We start from the raw sequence: 8,961 nt of genomic DNA on the forward strand, positions 1-8,961 counted from the left end.
ATACCCCTGGTGCTGCAGGCGTTCGTGGGCTGTAGTCACCACTTATCATCAAGCGGACGGCATGCTTATTAATATAAAAAATAGTTGATGTGCTGTCGACTGTACGAGTTCAATCGTATTTTTGTAAAGTTGGCAAACTTGTCATCTGAGGAAGGGTATCGCGACACCGTAGCCAATAAAACGGAAATAAATATGCTGCGATCAACTGGAGCTTTGACGAATATATGCACTCATCATATCGAGTGTGTTATTACTAATACTAGTGTCAGATTTTATTCAAGTCGCCTAATGGCATCTGACATGACTTTTACGACTACTTACCTCCATGTAGTGGCAGGTAATCGCATACACACTAGGGAACTAAACTGTCAACCAGTGTGCAGGTTTCCTCACGATGTTTTCCTTCACCGGAAGCAAGTGGTGGTCTATAAAAACTGCTATATCTATATGAGTTCGAATAATATATAAACTCATACGGCACGAGTAGGATACGAACTGAGACCTTTCGATCCACATGCGGGCTTATCCATTATGCCACCACCGCTTCCTATATATGCACTGGATAATGTTAACCTTTTCAATTTAGTTTTAGAGGTACCAGAGGTGTACCTATATATATCTCTCTCTTTCTCACCTCTCTTTTTCACAAACATCTTCTCGTTCTCCTTCAGGGACCTCTTGCGACATCCACGGCACTTTATAATGCCCGTGGAAGTCCATTATTCTAGGGGTGGGACCCAATTAATTTCTCTAAGAAATGTTAGAAAGGAAGTGATGTATTTTTGATCTACAAAGCTAAGTGCATGGTGTAGAAAGATTAGAATATAAACTGTATCTCTCAGTTAGTAGAAGGTTTATCGAACAAACTCCATGACGGCTTAGTCGCTCCTTGGACCCGCGCCAGGATGGATTGAACAGGATCCATACGTCACTTCTCGCTTTTGAATTCTGTTTGAGTTGCATAAATCTTTACCGCTTAGCGCCCGTTCTGGAGGTCGTGGTCGATTCCCAGCGTGGGCTAATATTTGTGCTCGTCAACACACGTTTTCATTTGTCTGCGTTTCTTGGTGTGTTTGTATCTATTGCATCCACGATACACGCTTAGTTGTTAGTGTGGACCGTGAGCGTAGTCAATTTATTTATTTGTCATCAAACTAGGTACCTACTAATATATAGGTACCTACGTGTACTCTCATTTTCAGCCATTTTGTTCCCACTGTTGGGACACTTGCCTTCCTTGACAGCATTATGTGAAAGTTGGTGTTAGTGTTAGTAATATTATTACTAAAAATCAACAATAACTTTCACTAATATTGAGAAGGAATATTTGTAAATTTTCAGTCATGTCACTATCGTCGTCGATTAGGAATAATTCTGTATTCCAACACGAGTGAAGCTCAGATAAGCAGCTAGTAAAATATAAAACCACATATTTATTTAAACAATTTAACGACGAGTATTGCCGTCTTGAAATAAATAAATATATTGGGCCAAATCACACAGATTGAGATAGCCCCAAAGTAAGTTCGAGACTTGTGTTATGGGATACTAACTCAACGATACTATATTTTATAACAAATACATATATAGATAAACATCTAAGACCCGGGCCAACAAGAAAAAGCTTATTTTCCATCATGACCTGGGACCGGGGATCGAATCCGGGACCTCTCGGATCAGTGGCAAGAACTTTACCAATCCGCCACCTAGGTGTCAATAGGTGAAATAAGGTGAGGTGAAAATAAAAATAGTTTTTTTATAGCCTGTTGTATGCCATCGATTGGCAAAAGCCTTCCCTTCCTTCACAGTTAAACATAAATAGTAAACAGAATATAGTATCACAACTTTGACTCTTGCGAGACACCGAGCCGAGAGTTGTGGAACTCGAAGGAAACGTTTGGCTAGGTCGCTTTGAATTGATTACCTAAATCTAATTGTTTTCATGTGTTCTACAATTCCTACATATTTTTATTAATATGAAAAGACCTCTTTATCGTAAAGCTTATTCCTCCACTTCAAGTTTTATTTACTTGAGGTACTTGGATCAACTCCAGCCGCTTTGACCTATAAAGAAAGCCGGAAAAAACATATATCACTGGCTCTATATAAAGCCGGTGTGAGGCTAAAGGTGTTATAAATATGTCCTGGAAAAGTTATCGGTAAAGACGATTTAACAAGCTTTTATATCACTTGCAATACATGTATGTATGTAGGTATGTTCGAGCGGAATCTTAGAGCTCAATTTTGAATAGATACCTTCAAGTATGTAAGTAAAAATACTTTATAAAACAAGATTTAGACAAAAACTTAGGAGACTAAAATGTAGAAAATAAGCACAATTGGCGGCCTTATCGCTGGTGCAGTCTCTTCCAGGCTACCTTAGTGAAAGCATAGTACAAACAAATACAAATGGTGGTCCATGAAAAAAGAGATCTATAACAAATGAGTGAACTGAAAACCACATGTAAAGAAATACATAGACTATAGCTTAGGCTGGTACGGGCATATTTTATGAAGAGATGAAAATCACGTCACTCAAAGGGCATTAAAGATGGAAATAAAGGGTTCCAGGAATAGAGGAAGACCTAAGAAGAAATGTATTGAGTGTGTCAAGGATAGTATGAACAGGAAAGGAGTATCAATGGATATGGCAAAAGACAGAACAAAATGGAAGGAACTTACATACTGTGCCGACCCCACATGAGTGGGATAAGATCAAGAAGAAGAAGATAAAGAAACACATAGACCTCCATAAAATTTAAATACATTTAAATAATTTAATAATAATCACGTAATAAATCATATGAGTTGAAATTTTATACACACTTTTTGTTTGGATGACAACATTAATATGATAAGCATGACCCGTTGGTGCAACCAAGAACAACTCTCGAACAGGAAACTCCTCAACAGTTTACAGCACAGACATAATTTTTTCTCACGCATTGAATGCAATAAGCATAATATAGCTAGCTAATAAGATAGCTTGCGTCAAAAATGTTATTTTTGACACAAGCTTTTAGCTTGTAGCTGTTGGTGCTTGTAGTTGTATTTAAATATATATATATATATATATTATTTCTTGTAGCATTTAAAAATACCTTAGAATAGAACATAATAATATGAATATCGCTCTCTGTCTTCTACTTGCGTGTAATTACATTCGGGATTGTAAGGCTACAGAGGATAGGTTCAGATTAAAAAATGAACCATCCAACTTCGAAGATTTGATTGTGTAAACGACCGACCACCTGCCTGCCCAAAGAGAACTTTGGGAAGGTTGTTGCCTAGCCACGTCTCTGCTGCCAAGCCTTGTATCCTTTATTCGCCCCGTACGACATCCATGCGAGGATATCATCATCTCAGCCACGAGAAGTCCACTACTGGACTTGGACGGATCCTAATCCATACACCACAGTTATTTGTTGTCTCGTTACGCTTTATCTATTCAACCAATCTTCTTGAGTCCAAAACTACATAGGGTTCCATTCATTAGTGAAAAAGCGGCCAAGTGCGAGTCGGAGTCGCTCATGAAGGGTTCTGTAGCAGCAAGTAACATAACATAAATTGCTGTTTACGATTTGTGACGTATACAAAAAACTATTTTCTAGATCTCGTTCAAACCGATTTTCTGTGGAAGTTAACATAGATACATATATTTTTTTCATTCATTCTCTTATTTTAGAAGTTACAGAGGGGGGACATTTTATCACTTTGGAAGTGTCTCACGTGCAAACTTTTCAGTTTAGAAAAAGATGATATTAGAAATCACAATATCATTTTTGAAGACCTATCCTAAAAATATATATCCTAAAAAAATTATCAAACCTATACGTGTGAGGTATCTGTACCTCACACGTATAGGTTTGATAATTTTTTGTTTCAGTTTTAGTTCTAAGTATTGGAATCCCCATAATTTAATGTTTTTCTTTTATTTTTGTGTAAGATCTTAATGCAGTTCACAGAATATATATTTTGTGTTGAAACTTGGTAGGTAGACATCTACCTACCAAGTTTCAACACTATAGTTCTTATAGTTTCGGAAAGAAATCGCTGTGACATACGGACGGACAGACAGAGAGACAGAGAGACATGACGAATCTATAAGGGTACCGTTTTTGCCATTTAGGTACGGAACCCTAAAAATAACTATTGCCGTGTGAAATCCACACTGATGTAGCTGCAGGAAAAGTTAGTATGCTCCTAGTTCCCGAGCTAAATATAGGTGATTGTTTACTGAGCCCTAATGGGACGTCGCCGTGGAAAGTTTGTCTCGGAAAATCGAGACCTTTTATATTTATTTACGTAGTTTTAATGGAACTTAACCTTTATTGTCTGGGAAAACTATTAACAAATATAAGTTATTACCACTGAACTGAGAGGTCCCGGGTTAAATCCCCGGTCAGGTCATGACGAAAAATGATCTTTTTCTGATTGGCCTGGTTCTTGGATGTTTATCTATATATGTATTTGTTATAAAATATAGTATCGTTGAGTTAGTATCCCATAACACAAGCCTCGAACTTACTTTGGGGCTAGCTCAATCTGTGTGATTTGTTCTAATATATTTATTTATTTATAAGTAGAAACATTTTCTTGTTAAACTAGCTATTTAATTTCTTAATTTGATAAAATACTTATCTGAATAACATTGAAAATTTTTTATAAACAAAATACGCGGCGCAAGGAGCCATGATCGTTTCGCTTTTCTTTATATAGGATAATAACCCATAATATAACTCACGTATTGTTATTATAGATTGACGACTCAAAATCAAAATCAAAATCAAAATCAAATCATTTATTCAGAAATTAGGCCTTCACAGGCACTTTTTCACGTCATATTCTAAATTAAATGATGTTTACCAAAGCTACAAACTACTAGCATTTCGTAGCATTAGCACTCATAAATATAGTAGTAATTTCTTTCAAATTTTCTGCATTTCAGGATCAATTTAAATTCAATTCAAATCAATTCAAATCGTTAGTTGCCATTCATATTTTAAATCAGTTCTCTTAGCTAGCTAACACTGTTTACATAATAGGTACAATATGAACCCTGTCGGGTATTTGCTAACAAGAATATGGCACGGCAGGCGGATTTATTATAAAATTTAAATTTCAATAGTTACTAATATTGCTGCAATTTTGCTAATGAAAACGATGCAAATTAAATTTTAATCAGTAATTTTGTATTTGTTTGTATTGAAAACATGGTAATATTGTTACAGTAACCGCCTATGGTCTAAGCATTGCGGCGAGGTTCAAGGTCCATGGTAGTAAACACGCTATTAATTTCACCCATGAGTGGGTAAAGTCTGCAGGAAATGCGCATTAAATGTGTATACTTTCTGTGCAACAATATGGTTGTTACTGAAAAGAAAAAAAAACAACTTGTACGCCGCCCGATACAGATCGCATTGATGATTGCCAACGATGATTTTCAATAAAGATGTCACTGAAAGAAGAAGATGAATCGACATTTCCTGCAATATGGCTCCAGTAGCGATCTGTTATACTTATTTCATACTGGTTTTAACTAACAGGTCGGTTTTCTATTGCAACTTATCGGTCAATAACTATCGACTAACATTCCAACTCACAAAGAATTAATTAATCATGTTAGCCTTTTCACTAAAATATGACTTTGGGTGGCCTTTACGTGGCCTTTTAATTATTATTATCTTGACATTCTTATACCTTGACATTGTAAAGCGTTTATTTATTTATTTATGTACACAACGTAACAATGTAAATATAGAACTTACAAATAGGAAACTAATACTTATTTCTACAGAAATTTCTATCAGTAGACCCGCGAAAGAAGAATGGGAAAAAAGAGGCATTGACGTGTACAAAAAAGAAAAGACACAATAAACTTAAAGGCGTTTAAGGCGTTGTGTAAATATGCGTCGCTTAGAATTAATTTCTATAGACAATTATTTTATTCAAGTCCCATCACATTTCCTTAGGGAAACATAACGAGATTTTGCACTTCCTGCCTAGTCTAAGTGATAGTCCTAAAACTCCTAATAGGTAGTCTTAAGTTCACCATATTGAGATGAAGTTATAAATCTCTAAACAAAACAAAACCCTAACAAAATCCGAACAGCCATATGCTCCGCACACGTCCGTAAAAGAAGAGCATATCACAAGTTTCGGCGCTGCACATGAGAGCATTCGCTTCACTTTTTGCCAAGAAAAAAGAAATTAACGACACAAATTGTGTACTAGAGATGAAAAGACTCAACTTTGAAAGTTGTTGTGCTAACGAATGGTGATGCTTTGAGAGGCTGAGCTTTGTAGCGGTAGCATGAGAAGTTAGCGAGACACAGATCCCACTCTAATCAAAATCAAAATCAAAATCAAATCATTTATTCAGAAATTAGGCCTTCACAGGCACTTTTTCACGTCATAATCTAAATTAAATGATACTAAGCTACAAACTACTAGCATTTCGGAACGACCACTGCTGAGAAGAAATGCCGAAAGAAACTCATTCAAACAGTGTTGGTCCCTATTATGCCAGAAGGGCTTACCATTTTTTATATATAAATTTATGTATAATTTTTTTGTTATAATTTTTTATCAGTAATATAACATTAAGTACATAATAAAGTACATGGTCAAAAGGTATACTGAAACATATTATGATTATGATCAAGTGCTGATGAAAGGAAAATATATATATACTTATATATATATGTATAATTAACCAAACAAAAAAAAACTTTTAATAAAAGATCGAGCTGACCAGTTCCCCCGGCAGCACCCGTTCACGAGTTGACGCGTGAGTGACATTGTGACAGAGTGACATCGCGAAGCTCAACCACAATAGAGGGAACCTCCCGACCCGATCCACGATGCCGCTACCGGTTTGACCATTTGAATGTGCATGACATATTCGATCTCCATAATCTAACATAATAGATACCTATGTTACTTTCAGACACTTGGAGATCACAAATCACGTATATGTTTTACAATAAATGTCAAAATATATGTAATAAACATGTCAAGAAAATATATAAATAATAATAAAAAATAAAAAAAAATTAAAATCAAGTGTGAGAGGTGGAAGTTTTAGGAAGGGTCCAAGGTTTTTTATCATTTAAATAGTCGCTAATCGTGTAATAAGCATTAGCCATTAAAGCATTTTTAATATATGATTTAAATTTTGGCATTGGCAAGTTAATAGCCTCTACAGGGAGTTTATTGAACAATTTAACACTTTGACCCACGAAAGACCGCCTAACCTTTTTAAGTCGGAATCTGTTCATACAAAGTTTATGCCTATTACGAGTGACTACACTGTTAACATCGCTCAATGTTTTATACAGGTGTAAGTTAGATTTAACAAAAATAAGTACGTCGAAGATGTACTGAGATGCAACAGTCATAATATTTATCGATTTGAATAATTCTCGCAAGGAATCCCGTGGCTTAAGCCCATAAATAAAACGAATTGCTCGTTTCTGTAAAACAAAAATTTTTCCTATGTCAGCTGCATTACCCCATAACAATAATCCGTAGGACATTATGCTATGAAAGTAGCTGTAATACACGAGCCTAGCTGTTTCGATGTTTGTACACTGTCTGATCCTTCTCACTGCAAAAGCTGCCGAACTAAGTTTTTTGGCCGTGATTTCAATATGTTTATCCCACTTAAACTTACTATCCACAGTAATGCCCAAGAACTTGGCACTGTGTACCCATTCTAATACTTTACCATTAACTACTAAAGGAATATCAAGTTGGGGTGCGTTTGAAAGAGAGAACTTAATACACTTGGTCTTGTCTGTGTTTAAAGCCAGGTTATTAGTTGTAAACCATTCAAGCACAAGTGACATAATGTTGCTTACATTGTTATAATTTCTACTTTTTCTATCAACTTTAAACAGTAGTGACGTGTCGTCAGCAAATAAAATTACATCACACAATTGTTGGGCAAGACAAGGAAGATCATTTAATATAATAAAGGCGAAAAAAGTTTTTCAATATGTTTGTTAAGTACTCCTTCACGCTCAAATGGTAAATTTTTATGAAATATGATATTGATTGAGGTAGCTGATATCTTGGATTAACATTTAATGTTTATAGTAACTAAGTTGTATAAAGTACGCGATTCTGTACAGTTAACATTGGTATTTTTTTAATAAATAGGCAAGTAATGCCGGCTGCCGCATCTAATGATGTAATAAATATTGTTCTTAATACATAATAGTTTTTTTAACAATCCTTCCTTAAATATTATAATTATTAAACAATGTCCTCTGTTTCGTCTGTTTTTTCGCGATAAATTCAAATCGGTTTTCACCAATGGTGTGTTAGTTGTATTTACCCAAGCGAAGCCGGGACAGGGGCTAGTATATAATATTTAAATATATAAGCTTCATCTTTTTATGTAGGGTTTGTATACAAATTTGGATGTTTATTTCAAGGATATTTTTAAATATTTAAAGCCTCCATGTACTGAGTACGTTTATTGCGCACCTTCTCGAGTGCTAAATTTTCCTCCGGCGATGAACCGTGGCCTATACTATATGAAGCAGCGATTTTTCTTCAAAAACTAGTATTTTACAAAATTGTTTTTAAATGTCATTCTCGGCTGTGACGCCCCAAAGACCGGAAACCGATTAAAGATAAACCTTATTTGTGAAAATTGTTTTGATCGTTCTGACTTTTCTGATTTATGACCTGCGTCACAAACCTTGTTGGTCTGTGTAGTTCCCATCCTAGAATAGACCATCCCATATCTTCCCTTGAACGTTGTACTAGATGGCTAAGGTTAAAAAACAGCTGGAAGGCAACAACAGCATACCCAAATAATTTTGACATCGGGAGGACAGAAGTAAAACCTCACGAGTCTTTTTGAAAAGGTTTATTTTTAAGCAAATCCTGACCTTGAGGGCCAGGTCAGTTACAACAGAGACTGTGAATGCTTTCATAAAAGAGAAAGAC

This window comes from Plodia interpunctella, chromosome 15 (genome assembly GCF_027563975.2).
Source record: "Plodia interpunctella isolate USDA-ARS_2022_Savannah chromosome 15, ilPloInte3.2, whole genome shotgun sequence".
Taxonomy (NCBI): Eukaryota; Metazoa; Arthropoda; class Insecta; order Lepidoptera; family Pyralidae; genus Plodia; species Plodia interpunctella.